Source organism: Electrona antarctica (genome assembly GCF_951216825.1).
Source record: "Electrona antarctica genome assembly, chromosome: 4".
NCBI classification, from domain to species: domain Eukaryota; kingdom Metazoa; phylum Chordata; class Actinopteri; order Myctophiformes; family Myctophidae; genus Electrona; species Electrona antarctica.
In genome coordinates, this window is record NC_136809.1 from 35,409,443 (window position 1) to 35,421,789 (window position 12,347).

Here is a 12,347-nt window from a genome sequence, read left to right on the forward strand (position 1 = left end):
AGAGAGAAAGAGACTAATGGAGGGGTGGAGGAGAACAGGATAGACAGAGGGAGAGGAGAGGAACAAGCAAGAAACAAGGAAATGAAAAGAAGAAAGTGGGAATGTGAAGGTAAAAGGTGTGTGTGTGTGTGTGTGTGTGTGTGTGTGTGTGTGTGTGTGTGTGTGTGTGTGTGTGTGTGTGTGTGTGTGAGAATTCCGTGAAACCCATTTATTTTACATAAAAGGGTTCCGATTGACCATCGGAGAATAGAGGACTGATGATGATGATGGTGACGTGAAGGGGAAGCAGCTAGAAGAATAGAGAAAAGAGCACAAAAGAAAGTAGGAACCTTAAATCGATGAAAAACCCTGGACCAATTTCTCTCTCTCTGTGTGTGTGTGTGTGTGTGTGTGTGTGTGTGTGTGTGTGTGTGTGTGTGTGTGTGTGTGTGTGTGTGTGTGTGTGTGTGTGTGTGTGTGTGTGTGTGTGTGTGTGTGTGTGTGTGTGTGTGTGTGTGTGTGTGTGTGTGTGTGTGTGTGTGTGTGTGTGTCTTCGTTCCATTAACTGGGGCTGTTCCACAGCAATGCAAGGCCTGTGTGAAGCAGCGTCTCTGCGCTGCTTAAAGTAGGGCTAGGGACCTTTATTCAGAATCACACAGAATCGAGACAAGACGAGGCTATTAAACATTTACTGATACATGACATCTGATGCAGCTATTCCCCTGTGCACTTATAGTTCACTGACTGTGAGTGTCTATGTGGAGAAGATCAGTACACTACATCACTGGACATGCGGTGATAGAACTGAATATGTAGATCATGTCTTCACCTCCCTCGGTACACTACACTACACTACACTACACTACACTACACTACACTACACACATATGCATGCACATGCACACACAAGATCAAGAAAACCCATATTCTCTCCTCACTTGAGCTGAGCTCAAGTGTCCCTTGCCCTGACGACATCTCTGCATGCAGCTCTGCATTCCCAGGGGCGTCATTTAGGCTTCCACCGAATGGAAATTGCCTATAGGTTTTGCATTTTAACCTCAACATTCAGGTCTTTTTATTCATTTTTCCTCCACCTCTGGTTTTGCAGATTAACCTGACTTTAGATCGACACTCATTTTATTTCTGCAACCATACGTTCATTATCATTAATCACTTTAAAAAAAGAACTGGCCTCCCTATATTTTTGGCATGTAGATGCTTTTTTTGTTTTTTGTTTTTCATAAATCTAAAATAGTCCATCTGCAAGCTCATAAGCTTGCAGATCGAATATTTTGAATGCAGATTTGCACCAAACAATGACATGTTCTATCAGTTACACACCCCACGAAGCCTTAATTATTATTATTATTTATTATAATCTTTTTGCATTCCTGAGCCAATAGATGCTAGGTGGACCGGGTGATAATTGGATTAGCAATGCGACAAAAAAATAAATCTATGAATTCAAGGCTTCATGCTTTGGTTGAACTACTCCTTTAAGTGGTCATTTTTTGCCACCCTGTAATTTTTTAATGAAACGACCCTCTTTCCATTCCTCTCTTTTTTTCTCTCACTCCTTCGTAGTGCCCCCCCCCCCTCTCCCTCCCTCTCTCCATTACAAGGCCAAATGGAGCAATGCATGCTGCAGCTAAAGGACTTTGCTGTACTAGTGCCTGGAGGGGGAAGTAGTGGCATGTACAAAAAGTAACTGTCTAAATGCGACCATAAAGCTAATGTGTACTGGCATTAAAATCAGCAAAAAGATGCACCATCCATGGCAGTAGTTGGCCTGAAGGAGACCCTGTGCTCAAACACTTGATTTTTCTTTTTTACTACTGCACTGTAAAATCCTTAGTATTAATTTAAATCTGAGAGATTGTACAATTCTAATTTGTAGTCTCTTGAGCTACAAATGGAGAAATTATCACTAAGCTATAGCGCTCAGTGTTGAGAAGATTAATTCCCAGAGGAGTGTGTGTGTGTGTGTGTGTGTGTGTGTGTGTGTGTGTGTGTGTGTGTGTGTGTGTGTGTGTGTGTGTGTGTGTGTGTGTGTGTGTGTGTGTGTGTGTGTGTGTGTGTGTGCGTGCGCGCGCATGTGTGTTTGAACGCAATTAAAATCGGGCAAAATCAAAGTAGTTTTCACTGTTGTGTGCGCTGTGAGCTGAGCATGCGTCTCTACAGTCGGTGTTATCAGCATTCTGTGTGCAGTTCCTCACTAATAAGATAACGCACAAAAACCTCCCTTTAAGAAACAATCAAGCCCAATAAGAAAAACAGGACATCTCTCAGAAGTCACATTTGTAAACAATGTTTTTTATTTGTCACTTGCTTGTGAATGACAAACACAAGCAGTGACACGTTGGCGGGACTTTGTTCGGCAGAACTTTGCTAGCATGATAAAAAATAAGAATAAACATTATATGGATGTAATAGAAATAAAGCGTTGGGTCTTTGACAGCAGGCACAGTAGCTTATCGTTTTAAGCAGCTGTGTCCAAAATGTGCATGTACAATGTGCAGATATACAATATCTCATCCTAAAGCAGCAGTGTCTAAAAGTACATAAGCAGAGGCATAACATATCTTTCTACTGTATCTTTAGCAGCCGTGTCAAATCAAAAGAAGGCACGCATAAACCCTATCCAGTATTGGATCAGAATCAGAAAGACTTACAGTAAAAATACTTCATTTGCCACAGGGCTCCTCGGACTTGCAGTTAATTAATAAAAAGCTAAATACAGCTATATCACTATATTAAAAAAAAAACATCAACCCATAATAACAAGGCATATCTTCTTCATATTACTCACTAAAACATACATCACATTTATATCAGAATTCCTTGTCCTTTTCAAAAGTCGAATTGCTTGGTAAAAGAAACTTCTTTGTATAAGAAATCAGAGTCATTTGTCTGTTTCATTCTGTTATTTTAGTTTTTCTTGTTCCTATATGCTTTTTATTTTTGTAGGTTTTTGACCATGTCCTCATTCAAGGCTCTGATGGAATACATTCGTATTTTTTGTCAGGGAACAAAAGAATGCATATACTGTAGTCTACATCTGTGCTCACATACATACACACGCGTGCGCACACGTGCACAGTGCACACGCACACACATAACTGCCACTTCTGAACTGTCAGGTGAAGACGAGCCGCAGAGCATATATTTAAATAGGCCTACTTTGCCATGGCAACAGGCTCTATGATTAGGGCCAAACAGGAAAAACTGCAGCACACTCTACTTGGGATTGAGATGATACAAATTAAGGGAACTCTGGACTGTTGCCATGGGGACCGAATAGGCGGAGGGGGTTAAAGTCCACCCTAAACACACCTTAAAGCTATTTTAGTGACAGGCAGAAAGGAAGAGAGAGAGAGGGGGGAGGGGAGAGGAGACGGAGGGAGGGTTTCTGTCTGCAGAGCTGAGATGTGTGATCAGAGTTCAAAATCCTGTGTGTGTGTGGGTGGGTGTGTGTGTGTGTGTGGTGGATAATTTACGCACATTATTATTATTATTTATTTTATGAAATCGTAATCGAGGCAAAACTTTGTAATCGTCGTGGATATTGTTTTGAAGTCATGCCTGCCCAGCCGTATAGCTGCGTGCATATTCTTTTGTTCGGAGGTTTCTGCTTGTCGACCTGCTAGACCTACTTATGATGCTTTTGTGTGACGCTGTGTAGTATGATCCAGCAGGTGGTTAATTTACGGAAAAACACAAAAAGTTACAATATGGAGATAAGAGGTTTCTGCCCGACAGCAACGATATGACTCATACGGGCCACTCGCACCCTATTGATGCAGTACAAAAAAAAACACTACTGGAAACAACAGACCTAGTTTAAAACACATTTCATTTATTTTGTATTTCATTTTTTCCACTTCAATGTCATACCCATGCAACAGCTTCTTTGTTCACCACATTTGTTACATTTACATTTTTTCCAAGTGCTGTCTGTTTGCTGTCAAACCTTTTGCACCAGGAACAACTGATCATATGGCTTCTCCACAATGGGCCTCGTATATCAATATTTACATAAGAGTTAAATCTTTTAAAGGTGCAATAATAGAGGCTCTGTATGTCAAACATACATACATGTACATGCAACAACGCTGTCTGCTAAATGTCTTGCACAGATTTTTTTTTTTTTTTTAGATTGTCTATTAGATTCTGTACGATAAATCATTTTAGAGTATATCAATTTAGGTATATATACTGTATGCACAATTAAGTCCTGTTTGTGTGTTGATTTATTCGAAGTTGCTCTGACTGAATAATTAACAATTAATTTTGTTTGTCTTATCAGGCTGCTGTGTGCTCTAGCCGTTATTAAGCATAGGCACAGAGTTCATTATCGTTGTTTAGATCTAATGGCATACATTTAGTTTGCTAATCAGTATGCATTTGCAACCTGTGGAAGCATTTTTTTCCTTTTTCTTTCCGACAAAAGCAGATAATGATTTTAATGAGAATGTCTGAAAGAGCTGAATCTTGCAATTGCCAGACAAAACAACTATTCATTTGACACACATGTTGATTCTGATGTTTGGATTTTTCTTTTTTTTGGTATTATTCTCAGAATAACGAGGCTCCATTCATATAGACGGCTGTGACGCAAGGTGTTCCAGCTAAAAATGGAGCCCCCAAAGCAACAAGAGGCCTCTATTGAGTCAATAGCGGCGGTGCAGGGTCTTGTCATTAGAGTTAATAGACTATTATCCCACCAGCACACAATGTACAACCAGGTGAACCAGCAGACACTGTGAAACAGTTTGTTCCCCCCCTTCTGTCCGCCATTAGCCAAAGAAAAGACCGCTATAAAACAGCAACAACCACTACGACGACAACAATGACAACAACAACAATAGCATCAATTTAGAAAGATGGTCTAAAACAGTCTTATTCAAATCACAGTAGAGGTTCTGTTCAGGCACTAATTAAATGTCCCTCAGTGTCATTTGTGTATTTTTCAGGCGTGGCTCTCTCTCTCTGTCAGAGGCTCCCTTAACTACAAGTACCTCCACATGTACAGTACATATACTGTATATCGTTTGCCGGGTGGAAAGCAAAACTATAGCAGATCTACAATGCTTTTGAGTGACGCTGTAGCCTTATATAGCAGGGCGTTCATTTACCAAAAAGTAAATCAAATCAAAATAAAAGTAAATATGGAGATAAGAGGTTTCTGCCTGACAGAAACGGTAATGATATATTGTCGCTGTCGGGTGGAAACCTTGTAGGCTATGTCCAAAAACATGTTAACTTATCAGGAAGTGGAAGGAAAATGTTCAGAAATAGTGACTGTGTCGCGATGCAACGCATTGCAGATCAGTGATTTTCACTACTTTTGGTTTCATGCCTGACAACAAAGATATTATATATTTTTGAGTGGTGCAACCACTCCTATAGACAGCTATGTGTGGCTGTGTCCCTGGGTCTGTACGTCCCTGTGTCCCTGGCTGTGTCCGTACGTCCCTGTGTCCCTGGCTGTGTCCGAGCACGAAAATAGCGTTATAGCATTTGTTCACCACCAAGTGTCACTGTTGCACAGCGTAACACACAGACACACACAGGCCAGGGAGGAGGGCTAGTACAGTACAGTACAGTACAGTACAGTACAGTACAGTACAGTACAGTACAGTACAGTACAGTACAGTACAGTACAGTACAGTACAGTACAGTACAGTACAGTACCACTCACTTCAGACGGGTCTGATTTTAATATAATCTATATTTAACTTTACTTTGATAATGGAAGTCATGGGGGCTCAGTTCGGGGCTGAAAACGTGCCTACATTTAGTCATATGTCATAAATATCGTCTCTGTCAGGTGGAAATCTCATAAGTCTAAAACTTACTTTTTGCTGTAGTATGATCAAGCAGGGCGTTCATTTACAACAACAAAAAACACGAAAAGTTGATATATGAGGTTTCTGCGATGTGATGTCATAGAATAGATGACTGATGATGTCATAGAAAGGCTTTGCATTCAGTGTCCAAACGTGGCAATTATGTATCCAGGAATGTGCTGCACGTTTTGTCATGATGATTATGGTGATGGCTTTAGTTTTGTTTGTGTAGAGTGCATCAGGCGTGTGCGTGTCTAAGAGAGAAAGAGAGAGCATAATGACGTTGATTACATCTCTAGTTCTATGTAAATTGGGTGACAAATTAAACACCTTTTGGGTGCAGATACAGTATCTAGCACAATATAGAATAGAGCTTATTATATATAGTGCTCCCAACTCCCAGAGATATAAATAGAAAAAAATAAAGATACATTCAACGACTTACAAAACCCACAGTTATTAAATAAACAGTCACACAGCCTCCAAGGAAACATATATCAAAGCTATCTAAAATTAATCAGTTTTTCTTTTTAAAGTAAACACTCATGGAAGGCCAGAATTCCCCCAAAAAAAATTTGGAGGTGAAAATCACGATCATATCTCAGAGAGGGAGCAATGTTGAACAGATCAGAGAGATAATAGAACTGGGTATAGACTTTTGAAAAAGATTCTGGCCCATATGGCCTAGCGGTCCAGGCACCCAGGCCTGACAGTGTGTCACGGGTTCGAGTCCCGATCCCGACGACCTTTGTTTCCTGTATTCAGTGTCTATCAATCGAAATCTATCAAAAAGCCCCAAACGATCTTAAAAAAAAAAAAGATTATAGGTTTTAGTCATATTTTAGTCACCTGAAATGTTTTACTTTTAGTCTAGTTTTAGTTGACTCCTAGAAAATGTTGTGGGTCGCCTCATCTTGTATCCTCAAATGAGTGTTGTTTGTCAGTTATGGCCACATCAGCTGAACGAGAAAACAGTCCCACATCCCTGTATCCAACAAAATCAATCATTCATTTTTCTAGTATGAAAGATACTTGCTTGTGGTCGGGGCACCTTGAATTCCAAGCCATAATTTAGGATAGAACTTTGCCTGGACGAACTTTCATCTACTCAGGCTTTTGTGAGCACACCAGACAGTTTTTAAGTTGCTCGATTCAATATTTAGATACTTGGCAGCAGGGTCAATGTGGTTAAAGTAAAAAAAAAAACGGCAACATTTTACCTACATTTTACACAATGCCATAATAATACATCAAACAGTAGGCTTTGATGGCTCTCCCCGAGAGACAACCCATGGCAACTACAGACAGACAAGCCAATATAACAATATCTTCATTTGGATCCACACACCAATTAAAGGTGTGATGTTTTTTTTACATTGGCTGCCAGCGAGTCTTCATCACTAGTGTCAATTTATTCCACACAGCGGAGGCACAGCCACATGGAACCCCTCCCAAATTAATCACAATTAGAGATAATCATATAACCAACTATTAAGTTTCCCTGTAACCCCACCCCCTGCCACAGCCACAAAATACAGTACATACGAACAACACAGTACACACCAGTCTCATCACAGACACACACACACAAACACACACTTACACAGATTCCCGGCAGGCACTATACATGCGTGAAATGTGTTGGTTCCCGCTAATGACAGGGTTCGTTAGCCTCACAATGGTAATCGTTTCTTTTTTTCTTCCCTTCCGCTCTTTTTCCTTTCTTTTTTTGTTGCCTTTTCTGTGATGAATACGCACATGGAAAAACAACATTAAAGTGACATCATTAATAAGCACCGTTGTGAAAACTAGAAAAATCAAGTCACAGGAAGTGGCTGAGAGCGTATCCACCCCTCTCTGCCCAAAGGTACAGTTAAGTATAGTAATAGTGCACAATGGAGTTTCATTCTAAAACAAAGCCTAATTTATGCTTTGTCGCATTTACATCGTGTTGTTGGCTTGAGAACCTGTCATATTGTTCAGCCAGCAACACTTGTATGACAAAGTGTAAATTACACTTTAGAACAGGGGTCTCCAACGTTTTCCAGGCCAAGGACCCTTTAGCGAGGGGGAGAGAGAAATGAAGCAGGGACCCTCCACTACATACAGTAGCCTATTATAGAATTTGATTGTTTTGCAGAATAAACCTTTTCATAGATTTCATATACTGTTCACTGATAACTATGTGTTGAGTAAATTAATGCATGGCTTTTGTGTATGTCCAGACATTTAGCCACGTAAACCCTCAATGCTTAGTAAACTTGACCTTTGGCTCTGTTAGTTGGTTTGCTCCTTTTCCCCCTGTTAAAGACCCCTGCTTTAGTAAGAAAGAAAATAATAATAACAATAATACCTACTCTTTCAAAATTATTCTTGGCATTTAAGTAAAGTAAAGCGCACAGTTGTTTACTATTACAAGTCATCTGTAAAGACTGCTGCTTGCAATGTAAACAAATGATTTTGACTTTTTTTTTTACAATGGACATAATCATTTTGGAACAAAATCCTTCAAGTGTATACAGACTAGAGTGATCTGAGGTGGAGCCCCAAAGTCTAAGTTAAGAAATTGCACAAATCAAATCTACACACAGAGAGCTGCTTTTCCCAGACAAAGCAAACCAGCTTGGGGTTCCATATTGTGAAACCAAACAGAAAGACTCATCAAAAGACTGCAGGCGACATCGTCTCCCTAAAATTGTAATTGCACCGTTGGAATTCAGCCTGCAACACTACATAGCCCCGATACTCCACTTGTTAATGCCGCCACGCCACTCAGCATAACCAAGTGTTCATTAACTATGAGAGGCTGTTTTACACTCTCATAGTCAAATTGGATACAAGAAGAGTGGGCACGTCAATGTAAACTTTGCCCTTTTTATCCAAAATGTAAGAAATTCATATATTATTTGAAAAATGGTCTTCTTAAAGATGGAGTGCCGTGACCCCCCCCCCCTAAAACATCCTTCCTTTCGATTGGGCCTTTTGACTCAAAGGCTCTCAGGCAGCTTTCAGGAAGAAACAAAAAATACACAGGGACGACATATTTGAATATTCTAACCACACCTGTACGTCTATTAAAGTCATGTTAACTCCATTAGACACCTACAACAGAAAAAGTACAAAAGTCCCAGCACTCCATCTTTAAGTAGTGCATAGTATACATGATTTGAACATGCACGATACATCATTATCAGACCTTCAACTTCTTGTTTATGCTCAAAATGATTGGATATATTATACAGGCTTTGTAGCAATTTGTAGCACTTGTTTAGACCTTAATTGTCAAATGTTCAAGCATGTTCTAATCATGTAAACTTCTTCTTACTTAAGACTATTTTTCAAATATATACATTTTGGACAAAATAACCAATTCTACACGGAGGTGCCCACACTTCCTTAGCGGCCATTCTTCCTGTTACCGTTAAACGAACACAGGATTTCGCTGTACAGTGTTGCACTCCCTCCCATCACTGAGCCCGATTGCCTGCCTGGGAGACTCTTCTCTCAGGTAAACACGCTTTAGTTGCTGACTCCAAATCAGCTCTCGCAGCCTCTTGGCACTGTGTGATTGGCACTGAGTAAGATGTTCTAAATGGTCTACGGTCAGTTTGAGCCGTATAGTGGCACTGGGTGGAGAGAGAAAAAAGAAAAACATACTGCACACATGTTATTTTCAAGCTGAATTCATACTTCTTGTGTCCTTTCGGCAATTTGATTGATTGACTGACTGACTGACTGACTGACGTTTTTGGATTAGTAGCACAGCTAAGAGGGAGATTTCATGGGTTCAAAAAAGACTAGGGAACCGTAGTAGTACCCTCCTGTCCTGGAGTTCTTGGTTTTGTGACTGCAATAGATTAACTGTTGCAGTCGCAAAATCAACCCAAGTTCAAAGTCCCTCACTGTCTTAAGACCTATATATAAATTAAATATACTGGCATATGTAGGTATATATTCTATACACATTGAATTCAACAAAACAACAGTGTTTGCGATTTTGTCTAAATATCTCAAATTTTTTGCATGAAATGGTATTCAAGCCAACCATCGAACTATACCTGCTTTGTTTAGAGACAATTACCCCTCTCGCTTGCCAGGAAACGTTCCTGCCAAAGCAAGTGTGAATAGGCCTACCGTTTAACACAATGTGAGGGGAAAGAAACAAATCACTTTTGTGGCACAAAGCAACACCTTTTGAGAAAGTAAGAGAGTTTCAAAAACACTTTGATGAAAGGTGTTTTTGTTTTTGGAGTTGACGCGTTCCAAGCTGATGTTGAATTATGGCGAGTTACGTACAATCCAGGAATCCAAGAAAGTCGTTTTGCTTTAATGTAATGTTGATGGAACCCATAGCATCTCTGTTAATGTTGATGGAACCCATAGCATCTCTGTTAATGTTGATGGAACCCATAGCATCTCTGTTAATGTTGATGGAACCCATAGCATCTCTGTTAATGTTGATGGAACCTATAGCATTTCTGTTGTTAGGGGAAAGGGAAAAAAAAGTGCCTCTGCTGCTTTTCCTGTTTTTTTAATTTTGTTCCCTTTTTACTGATTTTGTGTACATTTTTTATTTATTTTGTTTTGTCTTTTTTCTGTTTTTCTGTCCCGATGTGTGTTTCTGTAGTGGACATGACTGCATGAAATAAAGTTGCTTGCCCTCAGAGTTATTATACAGTGTGTGGCTTTGCTTATCATACAATAATTTACTAGTTTCACATCGCCTAATTGTAGCAGTGCTTTGGAAGAAACATTCTACCATGCCCACTCATTTTAAGTAGCATTTAGTTTTGTTGTTTGTGTGTTTGTTTTTAGCATAAAAGCCACCCCCAAAAGAAGCACTTGTGGTTGTAATAAAACATTTAACAATATCTCGCTCTCATATTGAGCAAATACTAGAAAAAGAAGTGACATCTTGGAAGGAGTGAGGAACGGCACAGAGTGGTCATAGAAAGTGATTTAGCACCGGTGTGTTGCAACAACGAACAATGAACTCTGCTGATTCTGAACCAACGGATTCCAAGCTGACTTCGATGAAAAGGAAGAATTAAGTGTTATTTAAGTCAGTGGTTCTCAAACTTTTTCATGTCAAGGACCCCCAAATTGATTATGTACCCCCCCCCCCCCCCCCCTACAAGATCTACAAGCTCAAGCTTGTAGATCTTTTTGAATAGCCAACATATAAATGGATACAGTGGTTAAAGGGATCGTGATACTATGTTAACTATACTTTCGCTGGGGACCCCCTGGAACACCCCCCCCCCCCCTCCCCCAAGGACCCCTGGTGGTCCCCAGGGCCCCACTTTGAGAACCACTGATAAGTGAACCCTAGACTTCAGGGAATAGTGTAAACCACGAATGATCAATAAATAGCGGAGGTAGGTGCTAGTAATGAAGTGAGGGGCGCCCACTGTGGATGCCACATGACGTCACAGCTTAACGTCACTGCATAAAAGCAAGCAGTCCATAGACTTGTCCTTAGACATGTGATTTGTGAGTGGGTTTCTGTTTTGTTTTCTGAAAGCCAGATGTCCCCCCCCCCCACCCTCGGGGGGGACATCTGGAGAAGAAGAAGAAATAAGAGTAGTCTTGAAAAAGTATGGTTACTGTGATTGGCAGTCCTCATTTTTGCAACTACACCTAAACCTAACCTCAGTAAAACTATGCATGTCCTGGAGCCAATCAGACAACATGTTAAGGCGGGTCTAACCTAGAACTTTGGTGGGATTCATAATCCCGCGTTGTTGCTGGGTCTGGGTCACATCATGGCCAGGGCCCGGACCAGAGTCACATCATGGCCAGGGCCCGGACCTTGCTGGGTCTGGGTCACATCATGGCCAGGGCCCGGACCAGGGTCACATCATGGCCAGGGCCCGGGCCTTGCTGGGTCTGGGTCACATCATGGCCAGGGCCCGGACCAGGGTCACATCATGGCCAGGGCCCGGGCCCTGCTGGGTCTGGGTCACATCATGGCCAGGGCCCAGACCAGGGTCACATCATAGGGCCCGGGCCAGGGTCACATCATGGCCAGGGCCCGGGCCAGGGTCACATCATGGCCAGGGCCCGGGCCTTGCTGGGTCTGGGTCACATCATGGCCAGGGCCCGGGCCAGGGTCACATCATGGCCAGGGCCCGGGCCTTGCTGGGTCTGGGTCACATCATGGCCAGGGCCCGGACCAGGGTCACATCATGGCCAGGGCCGGGTCTTGCTGGGTCTGGGTCACATCATGGCCAGGGCCCAGGTCTTGCTGTGTCTTGGTCTGGGTCACATCATGGCCAGGGCCCGGACCAGGGTCACATCATGGCCAGGGCCGGGTCTTGCTGGGTCTGGGTCACATCATGGCCAGGGCCCGGACCAGGGTCACATCATGGCCAGGGCCAGGTCTTGCTGGGTCTGGGTCACATCATGGCCAGGGCCGGGTCTTGCTGGGTCTGGGTCACATCATGGCCAGGGCCCGGACCAGGGTCACATCATGGCCAGGGCCAGGTCTTGCTGGGTCTGGGTCACATCATGGCCAGG